The 19239-nt window shown below is 49.4% G+C and overlaps 1 long non-coding RNA gene across 1 annotated transcript in view; it reads left to right on the top strand.

Moving 5' to 3' along the window:
- LOC103792968 (uncharacterized) overlaps nt 1–19239 on the top strand; it is a 216085-nt gene that overhangs the window by 178516 nt on the left and 18330 nt on the right. The window contains exon 2 of the long non-coding RNA XR_008481385.2: nt 17242–17409. This is a non-coding gene — a long non-coding RNA (uncharacterized LOC103792968). The remainder of the gene's footprint in view (nt 1–17241; nt 17410–19239) is intronic.

Raw genomic sequence — 19239 nt, 5'->3', positions numbered from 1 at the left:
TAATGTGTCTGTCTCAGCCCAGGATGCTATGGGAGCAGACCCCTTCCACCCGTTTCATGTCCTCAGCACTGAGTTCTGAGCCTGGCACACAGTAGGGACTCAATGAAGATTTTTGACTACATAAAAGTATTTCAGAAACACCACAGCATCAGGGAGCCCAGTTTCCTGCACAGCGACAGGAGAGAGAAAGGAGCCCAGGATCTGGAAAGCGGGTCTGTTTAGATGCACCCAGAGCCAGGCCCTAAACCCTCATCCTGAGCTCGACTGGCACAGGAGGCTGACCCCGCCGCGGGGGCAGTGCTTCCTGGTGGGAGTTGCATCTGGCTTGGTGAGAGGCTGAGTTCCTAGCTTGGGATTCTGCATTCTGACCAAGGACTGGGGGCCATGCTGTGGCCACAATTTAAGAGAAAAGGAGGGAGTCGCCAGGAGATTCTGGGTTTCTGGCAGGAGGAGAAGCTCAGCCAGCAGGGAGAAAGTCAAGGGGCCTGGAGCAGAGATCGATTGAATTCCCCTCCAGGCCCCTGCCCCTGATGTAAGGACACCCACTCAAAGCAGGCAAGCCAGAAACACAGCTGAGGGGAGGGATGGCTGAAGGCTCCCAGGAAGGCAAGGGGAAGAAGGCAACTGTCGGCTGTGCCCCCGACCACTGTCTCCATGCTGGGGCAGCTGGATTTCCAGCAGAACCGCCTTCAGCCCTGCAAGCTCCGTTTGTGCCCTCCCCCTAGCCCATGCCTGCGGTCCTGCCTGGCCTTGAAGAATGAACTTGAAAGGCTGGTGTTTGGCTGCTCTCTGCTAGGTGCTGCTGCAGCTGATGTCCAGGAATGAACCTGGTTATCTCACAACAGCCCTGAGGCTACTTAGGTGCCACCAGCACCTCTGGTTTGTAGATGGGGAAACTGAGGCACAGAGAGGGAAAGGTCATGTCCAATGTTATGGGGCTGGTCGAAGTAGAACTGGGCAGTTGACTGCAGCTGTTCTGGGAGCCTGTGCGGCACAGGATGTCTGAGCCAACCCCCTTGCCACTCGCTCCAGGCTGGCGGTCCAGCTGCTACAGTTTCCCGTGTGAGCAGAACGCTGGTCTGGGTCCCACACCAGGATGGGAGGCACCTCACAAAACCCCATGGTCTCTTGCCCTGTGGTCCTTGCTGGCTTCATTTTCTTATTCTCTGATCAGTCCCCTGGTGGGGAGCAGGCACGGTGTGTGACCTGACAAGGCGATGCCTGGCCACTGATGCTGCTCAACTTGTTAATAATAGTCCCAGGAAAAAAGTGGCCCACAGGGGCTGGGCCAGGTTAAGCCCTGCAGGTCAGGACAGGGCACCGATTCTGTCCTGTGTTGAGAAGTCACTGAAGGTTTTAAGCAAGGAGTAAAACGATCTGATTTCTCCATGGCTTAAGGCTGCAAGATTTAGCAAATAAAAATACAAGGTGCCCAGTTAAATCTGAATTTCAGATAAATAACTGTTTAGCATATGTATATAATGAATATTGCTTGGGACGTAACTATGCTGAAAAATGCTCACTGTTGACCCAAAACTTCACATTTAATGGAGTGTCTTGTGTTTCATCTGGCAGTCCCATCCTGGCTGCTGTGTGGAGAATGGGTCAGGGTGGCACAAGGTCAGAGGAGGCCAGGACTCAACAAAGAGGCTGGGATATGGCCCAGGGTACAGGATGGTGGCTCAGATGAGGTGGTGGCAACACAGATAGAGAGAAGCAGACAGATGGGAGAGGTGTCTTAATAACAGCTCACATTTGGAGTGCTTGATGTATGTTACCTCATTTACTCTTTATAACTATCTAAGATTCATGCAGATACTGTACCCATTTCCCAGCTGAGAAAACGGAGGCACAGAGAAGTTAAGTAATTTGCCAGTTTATGGGAGAACCAGGATCAACCCAGGTCCCGAGCGTCCATTCGTAAGCCTTCTAAGATGCTGTTTATCTGGACAGAGTCTCACAAGATCCTAGTCCCCAAACTGCCAACTGTGTTCAAAGACCTCAGCTGGGTGGAGAAGGATGTGTGAAGAGACTGGAGCTGTGAGATGGGTGAGGGCCCCTGATGTAGAAACCAACGTGTGCCCCGAGATGGGGGCAGTGGGTTGTGGAGGGGCTGCTTGCTCCATGTCAGAGAGATTGGGGGAACTGACAGTGTAACAGTGAAGCGGCAAAAGAATGAACATAACCAACTCCATTTTTGCTTAAGGGGCCTTTATCCATTTCCGCACGGAGGCCGGGATAATTTTAGAGCACTGGGATAACATGCAAAACAGCAATCATGGAATTTTAAAAACTAACTCTAGGTTTAAAGGGAAAGTGTGTAAACAACTGTGTTTTTAAACAGATTTATAGGAGCATTGTCACCTGACCAAGGAGAAGGTGGTTCCCAACCTCCTTGGACCTGCACTGGTGTCAACATCTCTGGTCATCTGTTACCTCTTGATCCCCATCCCCTTCTCCCCTCCATCCTGAACATAAAAAGAGCCAAAGTTTGTATGGACTTAATTCAAGAGGGTATTAATCCTTCAGGAGGCTAGTCCATTGTCGTCTCAGATGGCTGGCTCTCCCAGTAAACCTGCTTTTCTTCCCACCAACCCTTGTCTCTTGAGTTTTGGCTTTTGAGTGGCAAGTGGCGGAACCTGGGTTCAGAGACAACAGGAAGTGTCCTCTAGAACTCAGCAGGCATGCAGGCACTGTGGCCTGCACGGTCTCCACTCTCCTTTCTTCTAGTTAAAAACTCCCATTTCCACAGGGCACTGCCTCTCCCTTCACTCTGTCTACATATTTTGGGAGCCAGCTCTAACTCAACCTTCAGGGGTACCCACACCAGATTTGATGGTCAGCCTTCCCACTGCTCTGCCTGGTGGACGATTTGCATGACTCAGCCTAGCATCTGTCCCATGGGAGTGAGTGTGGAAATCAGTGGTTAGTGGGGACAGAGGATCTCTTTCCATCCGCATTGCCGAGGTGGTGAGGGGGGCACGATGCTCCTCTTCTGATGCACAATAGCTGTTTTGTCCCCAGGAAGCAGTCTGGCTCCTCCATTCCTAAATATCACCAAGCAAAGTGGATTTTGTTTGATTTCTGTATAGTCAAAGACCATGGAAATGTGTTTTCCTTTTTCTTTTCACACTAGAGAGGTCTGGGCCTCTAATGCCAAATTCAGGCCTTTGCCAATAAAAAGAGTCTAAGAAATTTTGAAAATAGCATTTAGTGTAGATTGTAACTCAAAAGCTTAGAGCAGCACTACAGAGCAAGGTCATCAGGTCTCCCTTGAGTGCCAACCGTGGTCATGAGTAGTGGGTCAGGTCTCCCCTGCGTGTGGCCATGGTCATGAGTAGTGGGTCAGGTCTCCCCTGCGTGTGGCCATGGTCATGAGTAGTGGGTCAGGTCTCCCCTGCGTGTGGCCATGGTCATGAGTAGTGGATCAGGTCTCCCCTGCCTGCGGCCGTGGTCATGAGTAGTGGATCAGGTCTCCTCTGCATGTGGCCATGGTCATGAGTAGTGGGTTAGGTCTCCCCTGCATGCAGGCCATGGTCATGGGTAGTGGATCAGGTCTCCTCTGCGTGTGGACGTGGTCATGGGTAGCAGATCAGGTCTCCTCTGCGTGTGGCTGTGTTCATGGGTAGCGGATCAGGTCTTCCCTGCATGCCGGCCGTGGCCATGGGTAGTGGATCAGGTCTCCTCTGCGTGTGGACGTGGTCATGGGTAGCAGATCAGGTCTCCTCTGCGTGTGGCTGTGTTCATGGGTAGCGGATCAGGTCTTCCCTGCATGCCGGCCGTGGCCATGGGTAGTGGATCAGGTCTCCTCTGCATGTGGCCGTGGTCATGGGTAGCGGATCAGGTCTCCCCTGCGTGCGGCCGTGGTCATGAGTAGTGGATCAGGTCTCCTCTGCGTGCTGGCCATGGTCATGAGCAGTGGGCCACTTTTTCCACGTACTTCAGGTCCTGCTCTGATACTGGGGCCTTTAGAAGACCCCTGTCCTCACCCAGTGAAAGCCCCAGGACGCCGAATAAACTGGTTGTTTTTTCTCTTTTAACCAAGAGCTAACCTAGACTTCTGATGGGCCGTTTGCAGTCAGTAGACAGGTCCAAGCTCTCGGAGGGAGGACTCAGTTCCACCATTTTTGCATGCCTTTAGTGAGGAGCAAACCTTCAGCAAGCGTATTAGTCTGCCTGGGCTGCCAGACTAGGTGGCTTAAACAATGGTAATGTATTTTCTCATAGTCTTGGAGTCTAGAAGTCTAAGATCAAGAGGTCTCTAGGCTTGACGTCTTCAGAGGCCTCTCTCCTGGGCTTGTGGACGGCCATTCCTCCCCATGTCCTCACATGGCTTCTCTGTGTGTCCTTCCCTGTTCCCTCTTCCTCTTCTCACAAGGATTCCAGCCACACTGGATTAGGGCCCACCCTTATGAAGTTGTTTAACTTTTATCATCTCTTTAGAGTCCCTACCTCCAATGTGGGTTAGGCCTTTAACATACAGATTCTGAGGGGACAGAATCCAGCTCATAAGAGAGTGCCAATGGCATGTAGGTCCTTGTGCTTAATGGACATAGCAGGGGTGGCTGGGGTGCACAGGACAATCAAGGCAACAGCCCCTGTCTGCTGAGAGCTCTTGCTCTATAAAGTTCTTGAAGAAGCATATCATGTTGTCATTACTGAGTTTCTCTGATAGATTCCTTTGAAGCTGGGTGTGCTATGAGGTCTGGAAATTTACAAGGAAGAGAGAAATTCATAACCTGAGTTGTGGTGTGGGGTCTCCTGGGGAGCATGGGCATGCATTGATGGGAGACAGCAGTTTGATGGGTACCTCTGAGAACTCTCTTCCTTATACCCACAGGGGAGGTCCCACTAGCCACAACTGTACCATGACCTCACCCCTCCTTGGCCACAGCTGGTTGGACCAGAGCTGTGTACCGATCCAAACTGGACCATTCAAGTTCTTTCTCAGAAGAATTTAGACCTGGTAGGCACATAGATTCTCAATGGGCTCTGTTAGGGGCTTGAAATCAGGAAGTCTCCTGAAGCCAGTGCGCAGGGGCAGCAGGGCCAAGGAAGGGAGTCTACAGAGAAAGAGAATGAGGCCAGCTTGGGAAGCATGGCAGAGATGAGGGGCACCAGACAATGAATGTCCCTGCAGGTGCTTGTTATAAACACAAATCTGCCCCTTCTCTAGGTGACTTGTGGCCATGTAGCCCCTCCCCAGTGTCCCTGTCCCTCTCTGGTGGCATCTGGTGGCAGGCAGCCTGCCAGGTGGCATAGCGGACAGACAGCCAGGAAGTGGCACTTTGGTCCCATTCCTACAGACACATAGAGATTCCAGGAGTACTTCTTTTGGAGTTCCTGGGGTATTGTAGCGGCCGTGGGAATAAGCCCAGCAGAGAGGGAGGAGAGGAAACAGTCTTTGTCCCCTCAACTTCTCTTGCCCCAGAACTTCCTTTTGTATTTCTCCCTTTAAGACCACCAGACCACAAGCCAGATCAGCTTTTCCTGTTCGGAGAGCTTCCCAAGCACCTCTCAGCAGGTTCCAGGAGCATGCCAGGCCTGCTCAGAACACCGCCCATGACATCCCTCTGCCCTGTGTGTGTTTCCCTGCTAGACACTAGACGGTGAGCCTCTGTGGGTTCAGAGCAAGGTGACCTGTTTGCAGCTGTGTCCCCAAGCGCCAAAAACTGCCTGGGCACGCTGTGGACTTATCAAAGGAAGGGCAGTGGCAGAAACTCCCAGGAGTGACATTATTCCTTTCATGCTCATGACAGCTTAATTTCTCTTAAGTGGAACAGGCTCCAGGCACCGTGAATCCTGCACGAAATCCTTATCTTGTTGCTCCCAGGAGCTCCCAGCCCTGCCGAGTGGTCCTTGGGGAGGATTCTTCCTGAACCCACTAACCTGTTGTGGGTGGGGCCTTGTCTTCAGCTGCTCTGATGATGACTTGGTCCTCAGACACTTTCTTCAAAGGGTCTCCCTAGAGGAATTCACAAGGAATGGTCCATCCATCTGTCTATCTAGCTGGCTATATATTACTAGTCAAGATTTGGGATTGGGCACAATGGCTCATTCCTGTAACCCCAGCACTTTGGGAGGCTAAGGTGGGAGGATCCCTTGAGACCAGGAGCTCAAGATCAGCCTGGACAACATAGAAAGACTACATCTGTATATAAAATTTTTTTTTCTAATTAGCCAGGCATGGTGGTGCATGCCTGTGGTATCAGCTACTCAGGAGGCTAAGATGGGAGGAATGCTTGAGCCCAGGAGGTTGAGGCTGCAGTGAGCCATGATTGTGCCACTGCACTCCTGCCTGGGAAATAGAATGAGACCCTGCTTCAAAAAAAAAAAAAAAAAGAAAGGATTTGGATATCACATCTAATTTCTCTACCTGCGACTTAGAGACTGCTGAGCCAGTGGGTCTTCTGTGATTAAGATCAGGGCGGGGAAGTGGCCATAGCCATAACCCTGGCACCCCTCTCTCCCATGAACACAGGCTGATGAGGTGTCTGTTTCCCTCGAGTCCCCTGTGTTGGAGCATCTCTTCCACCTTCCCTTGTTGCTTTTATCTGTGATTGCTGGTGTGAGTGTTGGGTCATATTTAAAGAACAACCAGCTGAGGGTCAAAATCATTGAAAAGGAAGTAATCTTAGCTGAAATCTCTCAAAAACACTCAAGGAGATTCTATTTCTCATGTGCATTGAAGCTCCTCCCATCCTGCATCCCAGGGTTCTCAGCCCTGGCCTTGCAGCACAGGATCACCTGGGAAGTTCCAGGCCCCACCCAGGCAGATGAAGTAGGAGTCTCCGGAGTGGGGCCCAGGGGCTTGCTTGGGAGCCCTTGCACCTAGGTAATTCTAGCACCCAGCCAAGCATGAGCGCCTCCATGACCTGCTGAGCCCATCTGTTCTCCTGACCCCTCAACCCTTGCATTTGTCTTCATTCCCTTTCACTTCTACTTCTCCCCACCTCCTGCTTGCTCATTATCCTATTTTTAGGACGACAGCCAGAAACAAGATGGCAAAGTCAGAGTTCTTGACTGGTAGAAGGAAGGGTAGAAGATATAAATTTGTCTGTTCATTTTGGGGGGCACACATTGTTCAACCAACACTCTCTGAGGCTCATTACATGCCAGGCACTGTGGGGTCTGGGGAACCAAAGCTATTGGGAAGGGAAAGGGCTTGCGGTTTAAGACAAACAAGTAGAAGGCAGTTATGGCAAAAGTGATACAGAACATAAAAATGATGGCCAATACTATTAATCCCTGGGGGGCAGCCGTGTGCTGGCCTCTGTCCTAACACAGTGACAATCCTCATAACAAAGTAGGACTAGGTAGAGAGACTGATGTTAACTCCCATTTTATAGTTGATGAAATCAAAGAACAGAGAGATTACTCTATGTTCAAGGTCACACAGCTGGCAAGAGCTGAGATTCCAATCAAGGGCATCTAGGTTCCAGAGTCTGGCCCTTATGCATGGTGCTACCCTCAATAAAGGCTGTGGAACAGCAGAGATGGGTTATGACCCAGTCTGAGAAGGCAGACTAGCGCACCAGGGGAGGCTCCCTGGAGGAGGTGGTGCCTGAGCTGAGTCTTGAGGGGCTGGATGTTCCATAAAGTTTCCTCTGTGCTTGTCACCTCTACCTTCCAGGCTGTGCCTGGATAAGGCAGGGCACGTGAGGCAAGGGGAAGGAAGGTAGGAGCGTGACACACAGTGATGTTCCTTGGTTGACTTGAACAAGGGAAGGAGACATAAAAAACCAAATTCACACACAAAAAATGGGAAATTTGCTGGCACATGCAACTTCAAAGTTGGGCAGTTTGGTGGCCTTCAGGCACTTGTTGTATCCAGGGCCTTACTGAACAACAGTAGGACTTATTTTCCTCTTGACACCTCTTGGCTCTCATTTTTTCTAGTTGGCTTCTTGATCCGGCAAGCTGAGTTACAATTGACAGCAGGAATGGTCTCCTGAGCTTCCATTACCTTCTAGCTAAGAAGCCGAGACAAAAAGGTCATGGTCATTTCTTACACGGAAGCCATTTTGTTTCTCCAAAGGACACTGATTGGCCCAGCTTAGGTCATGTGACTGCTCCCTGGCCTATCTTGCTGTCCCAGGGCATGGACTACTCTGATTGGCTAGCTTGAGTCACATGCCCAACACTGCAAAGGTGTCAGGGCCACGTGCTGGCAAACACCTCCAGGTGGGGAAAGGCTGTCCTAAGAGGAAAAGGCAGCAGGGAGTCCTCAGAGCCCAGGCCCTCCAAGAGGCAGTGGTTCCCTCTTCCTCTGTTGCAGGCACCCACCTGCATGTGGAAATGCTCCTCTGTCCCTCATCTTCTGAAGGGACCAGGTGCCTGCCTGCCAGGCCCCCTCCTCTTGCCCTCTCCAGCCTGGAGTGTCCAGCGTGGGTATGGTCGGGAGGAGGAACAGGGAAAAGGACACAGACAAGCTGTACATGTATACATATTTAAAACCAAACACAAACAACCCCCGATTGATTCTGGAAAATCACTGGAACCGCTGGAAAAAGAAAGCAGGGTGATGGGACCCTTGAAAATGAGATGGAATTAATTGACTGTGGAACTGAGCACCATGAAATTAAAAATAATTTAATATGAAGCTCATGTACTATGGTGAACTTTCTACTTAGCATGGGAGGACAATCTGATAGGTGGGATCTCCACTGAATAGAGGATGTGCTGGGAGGGGGCCAGGCTGGACCCTCGTGGCTCAGCCAGGTACTTGGGAGCTCAGTGATGGGTTAGGGTGGGAGCTGATTGGCCCCATCTCCATGGAGACAGACCTGCTGGGAGGAAGGGGAAGAGGTTGAGTGAAGGCAACATCGGCCAAGGTGTGGCATAGGCACTATTGGCAAGATGATTTTAGTAACCATTTAACCACACAAGCAATTTTTTAAAATTAATAATGATGTGTTTATTTTTACAGCACCTTCTGTTTTTGGTTTTCCCATTCACAACTGTGATATAAAGTTTTCTTTTAAAACCAATTTGCTTTTGAGAAAGTTGTGAGTCGATTTAAAGCATAATTCTAAGTAAATTATTAGTGCCGTGGGCAAAAGTCATGAATGTGGTCCCTGCGTGACTGGCGTTTGGAAAATGCCAGCTGGGTACACTGGGATTTGGGGCAGGGGAAGGGCCAGAACCTTGGTGTTGGGCCATCTGGGCCAGGGTCTCGGTCTAGTGTCCTTGGTATTTGCACGCCAACCATGAGTGGGAGCATGCAGAGTCCCTTGTGATCAGATATCATGCCCAGAGACAGCACTGAGCTTCCTGGGTATACTTTTCTAATTATTCTCCTGTGCACCTATTAGGAAAATGACTGCTGTCCCTGATGATGTGCCATTTTGAATCATACTTTTTGAAATTTAATATTTCCTGACAGTCACCACATGCCATCAGACCATGTCCTTTAACACAGTTGTCAGCAACCCTTCTGCTCCCTCTCATGATGGCCCCGTCATGTGCTTAACTTTTTGGAAGGCTCTCTCCCATTTTTCATTATTACAAACAGCACTGTGTCAAGCTCTCCTGTAGCTGGACCTGGGCTCTTTTGCCTGATGATTTCCTGAGGAGACTTTGCTTGGAAGGGACACGGCTGGAAGCTCCTGTTTAAGGTGGGGAGGAGCAATCACTGCTGCTCATCTTCTCAGGGGTCTCTGCCCCAGTGAACAGGAAAAGCCTCTCTCCCCACCTCAGCTGTCCTGGTTGCAGCCCCAAGCAGCCTACCTCCCTCTGCGGGAGGCCATTCTAGACAGCAAGCCCTGTCTAGACAGCAAGCATGCCAGCCACAGCCAGGTCTGAGCCGCTGTGTGTGTATGTGTGTGAGAGTGTGTGTGTGTGAGTGTGTATGTTTCTGTGTGTATGTATGTCTATGTGTGTGTGGTGTTTGTTAATTACCCTGGAATGTCTGCTCCAGCCGCCACTGTGGAAATGTAGGTCATCCTGGCGAGGCGGGCGGCCACGATTAGGGGGTCAGGCCAGCCGCTGGCGCATACACCATATCGAGGTCACGGCTGTCTGGGAGCCAGTGGAATGGGGCCCAGGCACATGAGAAGCAGACAGGCCAGGTTCTTTCTGTGGCTGTTAGTACATTTCATTGCATGGCTCACAGCCCAAGGCAGGAGGCTTTCCTGTCACAAAGGTAAGAGCTCGTGTTCCCTTGCATACCGTATGAGCTTTCACAAGCAATTGTTGACTGAGCCAGGGCATTCTGTGAAGCAATTTCCCTGGCGTGGGCAGTGCCACTTCGTCCTCACAACAGCCCTAGGAGGAGGGTCCTATTATTATCACAATAACATCACATATTTTCTCCATTTACACTTTACCAATTTCATAGTAACCACTTAACCTTTTTCATGGTTTCCTCCATGATCTCAGAAGAGTTACTAAGTTCTTAATAACAATACAGTCGTGAGTTGCTGTAAGGCAGGGATACATTGCGAGAAACGGGTCATCAGCGACTTCATCACCCCAGGCGGCATAGCCTGCTGCATACGTACGCTGTATGACACAGCCTATGGCTCCTGGGCTGCAAACCTGGACAGTGTGTGACTATACTGAAACTGCAGGCCACCATAACTCAATAGTGAGTATTTGTGTCTCTAAACACATCTAACCGTAGACAAGCTACCATAAAAACACAGGATTATCATTTTATGGGACTGCCCTCATGTAGGTGGTGTGTCCTTGACCAAATGTCATCATGCAGCACATGACTGTAAGTAGCAACCATCTGTTACTATGTGCTGGTCTCATCTGCTCTCAGCTCTTGTCATATTTTTGTTAGTCCACTAAAAAGCTGACAGTGATTGCTCCCATTTTATAGATGGGCACAGAGAGGCCAATTACAAAGCTGGAGTGATTCAAACCCAGGCAGTTTGGCTCAAGGCTGAGCTCTCAAATCCTGAGCTCCACATCACTGTGTTAAAATCCCCAAGTGAGGTGGAGTCAGCCATGGGCTTAGATACACCATTTGGATTAAAAAAAAAAACTATAGTGCAAGAACAGGGCTACTGTACTCATTACCAAGAAGCCTTTGGTTAGAAAGAGTTAAACTTGTGTCCTGATAAAGGAAGGTGGCTCCAGGGGAAGTTCCTGAAAAGCCAGATTTTCTCAGTGTGGCTGTTCACAAGCCGAGGCCAGGAAGCCTTTTATCAACACTCCCGCCCCCCACCCTCCTCACCCCAGGTTTAAAAAAATAATCTAATCTAACAGACTTTTCCATCTGCAGAACAATAGGCCACGTGTGAGGGCCTTGTTTGTGCACCTGACAGTCATAATTGTTCAAACATTTACAAGCTGTGGGGTTATGAGAAAAAGGTTTTAAGAAACTCAGAGAAATGAGAAAATGGTGCTTGAAGCCACCCTCTCCTGCAGGGTTGGGGCTGGCTGCATTTCCACTTCTCCCGGTGTTTTATTATGAAAATTTTCAAAAATATGGAAGCATTGAAGGAATCGGCGAGCACCCAGACGCTCCCTGCCGAGGCTGCCCTGCCAGGCGGCTGTGCCTAGTCACTCCTCCACCCGCTCGCTCTGTGTGCCAGCTGCATCGCAAGCGACACTCGCTGTCTGAGGGTGGCTTTCTCTCCACAGGGAGGGCATTCCCACCGCCGTGGGGGTTTGGCCGTGACTTTTGAAGGATATTTTTATGCAGAATATGGTATTTGAGAAGGAGTGGGCCAAGAAATGTGAGCCACTGTTCTTTTCATTTTCTTCCAGCCTCAGCAGAGCTTTCCGCCTTTGCATAAAAGCCGGCACCATCCTGCCCCGTCCGTCCCCCAGGCTGCCCATGCCCTGGCAGCTGTGCAAAGCTCCACACACACCATGTTCAGTTCAGTCCTTCCAGCCGAGCTGAGCCTCAGGTATTGTTATTATTCTCCTCATTTTCCATGAGGAGAAGCTGAACCTCGGTGAGGTAAATGAAGATTCCTGGGCCTCCCCGGCTTTGAAGTGACAGGAGAAGGGCGTAGACCCAGAGTCTCAGCCACGTGGCACACCACCAGGACCAAGCCTCAGACTTCTCTCCACCTAGGCTGATGCCTGGCACACTGTATTCACTCCACAAATGCTTGCTGAATGAACTGAGAGAAAAACTCCCTTTCACAGAATGGATTGGAAAAACTGAGGCTTAGGAGTCAGATGGGTAGAGGGTAGGGGAGCACCCCCAGCAGCCCCTGTGCCCTCTCACCCTGGTTGCTACCATTTCTTGTCTCTGACTGTTGTGGAGGAGGAAGTTCCCTTACTCTAAAGGTCTCCCCCAGGCCATGCTACCTCCTCACTCCCCCCATTGACCCGGAAGTCCTTCCAGCTGCCCTCGTGGAAGACACACATCCTGCTTAAAGCTGCTCTGACATGACAGGCTCGTGCTGATTTCCGTCCTGTTGAAAGACTGTAATGAAGTGGAAAGAACCCAACCTCCCAAGGTCCTACAAACCTAGATCTACACCCAGCTTTTGGCCATGATTAGCTGTGTAAACATGAGCGAGTGATTTCATCTCAGTTTGTCTGTGTGTAAAAAGATGGTGACCATACCTCCTGAAGAGAGCTGACATGGGTTTACAGACAGAGAGGCATCGAGCAGCATGGGGCACCAAGCCGGTGATCAAGGAGATGCCATTCTCTAGGAACCTCTGCCAGGCTTCGGGACTGAGGCATAGGATTTGGACATGAAGGGGTTGGAACTGGGTTGGGGTTTCTGTGGTCCCTGATCATGAGGATGGTTGGATCCATCTCTTCTGGGCAATGCGACAGAAGGGCCCCCTCCCACACACAGCTCTGTAAGGTGACTTTGACTCTGCTGGTTTGCCCAGGGCATGATTTACTTGGGTAATACACCCAGAATTCAACCATGAATCATATGATTCTCATCTCTTTCTTTTGCATTGATCCCCCTTTCTGCCCTCAAGTTGCTGAAAGACTATAAAAGAGACATTTTTTTAGCTCTCTTTTGGGACCAAGAGTACCCAGCAAAGGGCTTAGTGTGATTCAGTGCTACCAGTGCAACCCATGCCAACTCAACCTTTCCCACTTCAAATCAACTTAACCAAACGCAACCTAATCCAACCCAGCCCTACGCAACTCACACCAACTCAACTCTGCCCAACCCAACCCAGAGGCTGGAACCTCTGCCAGGCTTCCGGACTGCAGCATGGGATTTCAGCATGAAGGGGTTGGAACTGGGCTGGGGCTTCTGTGGTCCCTGATCATGAGGATGGTTGGATCAATCTCTTCTGGGCAACTCAAACCAACCACCTCAACTCAAACCAACTCAACTCAGCCCAACTCAGCTCAATGGCAATAGCTGTTCAATAGAAAGCACATGGGATTTGGAATTAAATAGAACTAAGTTGAAATCTCAGCTTTTCCAGTTACAGGCTATGTGACATTGACCAAGTCACTTCACTTCTGAGTCTGTTTCCTCACCTTAAAACAGAGAGGAACATCTTGCATTTGCTAGAATGTAAGATTCATTTCTGTTTCTCAGGTGCCTTCTTGTGTGACACCATCAAGTCCACCATAGGCCAATGGTTGGAATAACTCTCAGCAACTTGTTCCTTTCCTCCCCTGCTCCCCCTGAGTAGGCAAGTGTGCAGGCTTCAAGAATAGCAGGAGGCATCTCCAAGCCAGTCTTCTTGGCTGCTTGTTACTTCTCTGAGAAGACTTGGCCGAGTCTGGAGTAGTAGATCATATTTTTCAGAAAAGCTTCCTGGTAAAATTGAGTGACTTATGTACTAGCTAATCTTTAGTATGCAAATAGAGTAATTTCTAGATATTGTAGTGAGGATGGACGGTAATATGTGGCATTCACACTAAATACAGAGAAATCACTGCAGTCACCACTGCTATGACCACCATCAAGAGACTAGAATGGAAGCTCTCTTCACCTGTTTTTACTTTACTGAGCCACTAACCAGTGCTCTCCCCTGCCACTGTAAACATTCTGTGGCCGCCCACAGCGCTTTGAACATTGCAGGCTGGTCAGCTACATCTCAGTGAGCTCTCCCACATCTGCCTCCATTCAATGAGTCATTTGATTCACAAGTCAATGGATTTGTTCCCATACCTTCTTATGCCAGTTATATTTGTAATTTTAATTTCAAAATTCAACTGAATTACTATATAAACTAAAAAACAATGAGAAAGGAAGGGAATAGTTGCTTCTATGAAAAATAAGTCAAATACTTTGGAATGACTTGAAAAATATGAGTTCCTAAAAACTATGCTGAATAGTTAGCTGGGGAAGAAACTATCGTAAAGATGAAGAAGTACACAATGAAGGATTCTGCATTCGGATGTCTTTGTAAATGCACTTTCATTGTTACTTCACTTTAAAGGACTGGAAACTAAATGCTAGTGACTGTAAAAAAAGGTGTGGCTTATGGGAAGATTACCTTGCAACTCCAAAGAGCAACAATAAAAACACCTTGGTGTCCTCACCATGATTAGTAAGGGGATGTACCACTGGGTCATTAAACCATCAGTTTTAACTGCTTCAGGTTCGAGGGATTTGACAGTACTGGAACTGCCACATGGGCATGACAGAAGCCACACGTTAGTCCTGGGGCTTGGCTCGGCAGTGGGCTTCAAGCACTGGTGTGAGCCAAGTGTGACCAAATCGAGTGTAGTGGGAAAAACACAAGCTTGGCATATAGAGAGATGGCCTCACGCCCTCCCCTCCACTTGCTTGCCGTGTGACCGTGTGTGGACCAGGTCATTTCTCAGGGCCATGATGTCTTCCTCGGCAAAAAAAAAAAAAGGTGCTGATATCAATCTCACAGGCTGTGGAAGCCAAGGGAGGGTAGGGGAAGCCCTAAGCCAAGATTTGGTCCAGAAGAGGGACAGCAAACAGCACTCCATCCCACTCTGCAGTGTGCTTCCGGTTCCATGCGTCCAGTGTGGGCCTGAATTTCTTATCTCCCAGGGATTGCCTAGCCTAGCTAGCATCAATGAGTCTTGAATCTCAGCTGAAGACACTCCTGGGAAAAATGGCTATTAAACTGGAAAGATGTCTATGAGACACACAATCCCTCCATCCAGAAAATGCACTTGACACATCGTGTCCCTTGATGAACCTGAAGTTTTGGCAGATCCAGGAAGGCATGGATGGCAGAACTGATAAGAGGAGAAGGGAAGTCCCAGTGAGAGAGAGGCAGAGGCCCTGCCTCCTGGCTGTGTGTAGAATTAAGGAAGCATTGCCTCCTGGCTTAATCAGGGATGGCAATCTCATTAGCCACTGTCTGACCTCTAATGGGCAGGCGCTGTGGGTGGGCAGCGTGGTCCAGGGTCATTAACAATGATGCACGTGGGTTTATTGGAGAGACAACCATTTTCCTCCAAGCCCAGCTGCAAATTTGGCTTCTAGGTCTGCATTGTTCTCAGCATATAAACAAGGAGAGAAGGGCTGTGGCCCTTGGAAGGGCCTCTCCGGGAAGCGTGAGAGAAAAGTCTCTACCAGTGGCAAATGTGAGCTTGTGACAGCTCCATTGTTGGCAGAGCAGGGGGGTTTCAGAAGAGAGGCCCACCATGTGAACAGGCTTCAGGGGTCTCAAGAGAGGCCACTGGCTCTCATTCATCCCCTCTGCCTGCCGAAATACAAATAGTCAGCACTTGACTGCTCACCTGTGCTACTTCATTCCACCCCCGACAGCTGCAAGAGGGAGGCTCCATGAGGTTCCATTTTATGGATGAGCAAATGAAGGCTCAGAGAGGTTTAGGAACATCCCAAGGTGGGTAAAGAGGTGAATCCCAGGCAGATCTCATCTGATGGGTTTCATGGCTGATATTTTAACAATGAAACCTTGCTGTCTTCATAAGTCTAATAAATAGCATTTGTGTAGTCATGATTAGCATCTGGGCCCTTAATGTACTTAATTACTAAGTCACCCCAAAACACTAGCAAGATAGTAATCATCATTCCCATTCTACAGAGCGAAAAGGTGAGGCACAAGAAGGCTGGGAAACACGCTCTCACCTGATGTTCTGTAATATTTCCTCCTCTCTACAAAAGTTGGGGGTGGTCTGTAGCCTTCTGGGGGGACCTTTTTAAGCAGTGAGAGGCAGTGAGGTCTCCTGGTGACGGTTATAGGCTCATGTGTCAGACAGAACTGGACTGCAGCCCCATGCTAGCCCAGCAACTCTCTTCACCTGCTGGAGCCTTGATCTCTTCTGCAAAATGGGATGAGAGGGCATGGAGGCCTTCAAGAAATTGCTGCTGAAGCTGGGGGATGGGACCCTCCCATCCAGTTTCCTGCCATTTCATTGGTTTGCTTATTGAGTAAAAGAGTCTTTTTTTTTTTCTTTAAGCTTTGGGAGTTGGAGTTTATAAATCAGAAATGTTAATTTGAGTGCTCAGAATATAGGATCCTTTAGTTAATTTGACACACCACTCAGCTATCACTGACATTGAAATCCCTTCTTTCATCTACGGCCCCACCTAAGCTCCCCTTGTAGAGTTGCCAGGAAAAATACAGGTTGCCTGGTTAAATTTGAATTTCAAATAAGAAATAAATAAACTTTTAGTATCAGTAAGTCCCATGAAATGTTAGGGGGCATGCGGATACTAAAAAAAATGATGCATTGTTTGTCTGAAATCCGATTTTAACTGAGTGCCCTGTATTTTTGTTTGCTCAATCTGGCAACCGTACTACCTGGCCATGGGGGGAGGGGGAGGTCTCAGAGCACCCTAGTTGGACTTGGCTCCATTAATGACTGTGATTATGATTTGTTTATTGGCAACCGCTCTGTGCTGGGCACCGTGCTGGGCTCTTGGCCTCCACCTTCTTGCCTTTCATCCCCACAACTATTTTGCACATGTGGAAACAGAAGGAGCTGAGAGGGCAAGCGACTTCCCCAAAGACAACTGTCGCTGAGGTCCAAGGCCATTATCACTCAGCCTGACGCGTCCCTAGCACGGACATGTGCAGCTTCCACGTCCTGCCTGTCCCACACGGGGTCCTCACCAGCAGCTGTGCTGCTTCCACTCCACCTGGCTCTGATTAGATTCTCAAGATTTTCAGTCCAGTGCCTGGGCCAGCACATAAAATCTTTATTTTTCCCATCCAAATTAGTTCCTGGGGAGACCCTGTGCCCTCCCTGGCTTTTATATGCCTTGACTTGGCTCATGAAATGAGAGACGTCACCCTAACAACCCCCTCCTGTTCTCCAGCAAGACGGGGGGAGTCTCTCTGCTCCTGGCTGCATTCCCCTACCTGGATCACCATGAAATGTTATTTCCAATAGACCGAGCGACTTAACGGCTGTCATATGCCACATATCAGGCGGAATCATCTGACTTGCTCCATCCCATCATGCTTCATGGACCGTGATTAGCTGCGGCACTCTGAGGCACACAGCACAGACTTGCCTGCGACTCCCCTCAAGAACAAACGGCTTCGCCTGACCCCAGAGGTTGGCTTTTATGTTGTTCCTTCATTTTATGTAGTGGGCCTTGTGGGAGCGGGTAAGTCTGATCACCTCCTCATGGTACTCCCAAGCCAGGCTCCATGGAACTGAAACATCTGACTCAAGCTAGATGATTCTCTATGACTTTGCCCCAGTTACATGAAGCCTGGTTCCACTTTGAAAAGATAAGTCATTATGGAGATAAAGCCAATTATGAGATAAAGCCGATTACACCATCTGGAGACATTTGAGGATGAGTGGCTCTGGCTCATGGGCACTGAGGGCATCCTCATTCATTCATTCATTCGTTCAGCAGATATCCACTGAGCACACTCTGTGCCTGGTGTGTTAGCACCAGGAATATGTTGAGACAGATAAGATGCATTCACTGACTTTACCTAGAAGGGGTCAGAAATGTAAATGAGCAGCCAGCAAGATCAGGGCCATTACACAAAGACCAGAAGGCCTACGAGAGGCATCTCCCGGCCCTGGCTGGCCCCTCTTGGCTCTCTTTGGCTCTAGGTGATGGACCAGAATTGGTCTGAGCCCCTCACAGCTGCTTGGCCCCTTTGTCAGTGCCTTGTTTCCCAGACTCTCTTGGGTCTTGGTGGCATTGTGGCACCAGAAACGAGGCTTGAGTTGAAGTAGGTGGTCAGTTTGTAAGAGATACTTTGCTCTCCTGAAAAAGAAGGTTATATTCATTGGCTTCCCCTGTTTCTTTTTTGTCCTGAAAACAATATGATGCTTCAAGCTGCAGCAGGCATCCTGAGGCTATAAGGCCACCGACCTGAGGACAGAAAGTGGAAGTGCTTGGAATTCCAGAGGGGAAGGCAGGGAGAGCCTCCATCTTAGCCGGCACTTCAGCCACACAGCACCCACACCTTCCCTCCTCAGTGTGTGAGAACAAGAAACTTCTATTTGTTTAAGCCGCTGTTAGCTGGGTTTCTGCAGCCCAAAGCGTTCCAATCTAATACAGGATTTAATACATTTTATGTTGAAGGTCCTGGAAAATCTAGGCAGAAGGGGTAAAAAAATGCACAAAGTCCTTTGTCCTCTAAGGCCTATAGTCTGGGGACATGTAGTGTGGAATTGCTGACACTCATCTGTGTCCTTGTATCCTGGGAGCTTAACAGCTTTGGCCTCCAGGAACCGAGAGAGGTGAATGAGACTTCTCACACCTGCTCAGGTTTCCGACACCTCTCTGGATTCCCATTCTGTCCTTTCACCAAGTTAAGCTGTAAGAATGCAGCACCCACAGACAGTGCCTCTCCAACCTGTGTGCTGTGCAGCGCCCAAGCATCTTTTCAAAATGGGGATTCTGATCCAATCGGTCTAGGCTTGGGCCTGAGTGTCTGCTTTTATAACAGGCTCCACGTGGTGCTGATACTGCTGACCTGGGGACCACACTGTGTGGCAGTGGAGGGTGGCCAGCTGCTTCTAGGACTGCCCCACTGTGGTCAGTACTGCCTGTCTACCCTTGGAAGCAAAGTCCAGTTTAGTATTCTGTATTCAAGCTCACTTAACTGGAATGCCCATGTCCTGATTTTTTAAAATTATGCCCTTCTGCAGCCTGATGGGACTTCTCAATTGTGGATTCAAAATCAACTCCCTGGGTTTTGCATAGATTCAGAGTGACCAAGTGTCCTAGTGTGCCCAGGATGAAGGGCTCCTGGGGATGTGGGACTTTCAGTACTAAAACCAGGAAAGACCCCTGCAAGCCGAGAAGAGTTGATCATCTCACATAAGCCGAAGGCTGTGCGGTTAGAGGGGAGGCAAGAGGACTCAGGAAGGCCTTGGAACCCAATAGGGTGAGCGCCCCACGGTATCAGCCAGGGC

Source organism: Callithrix jacchus, chromosome 5 (assembly GCF_049354715.1).
Source record: "Callithrix jacchus isolate 240 chromosome 5, calJac240_pri, whole genome shotgun sequence".
In the NCBI taxonomy this organism is placed as follows: Eukaryota; Metazoa; Chordata; class Mammalia; order Primates; family Cebidae; genus Callithrix; species Callithrix jacchus.
The sequence above is the reverse complement of the archived record's forward strand: the minus strand, read 5'-3'. Positions and strand labels throughout refer to the sequence as shown.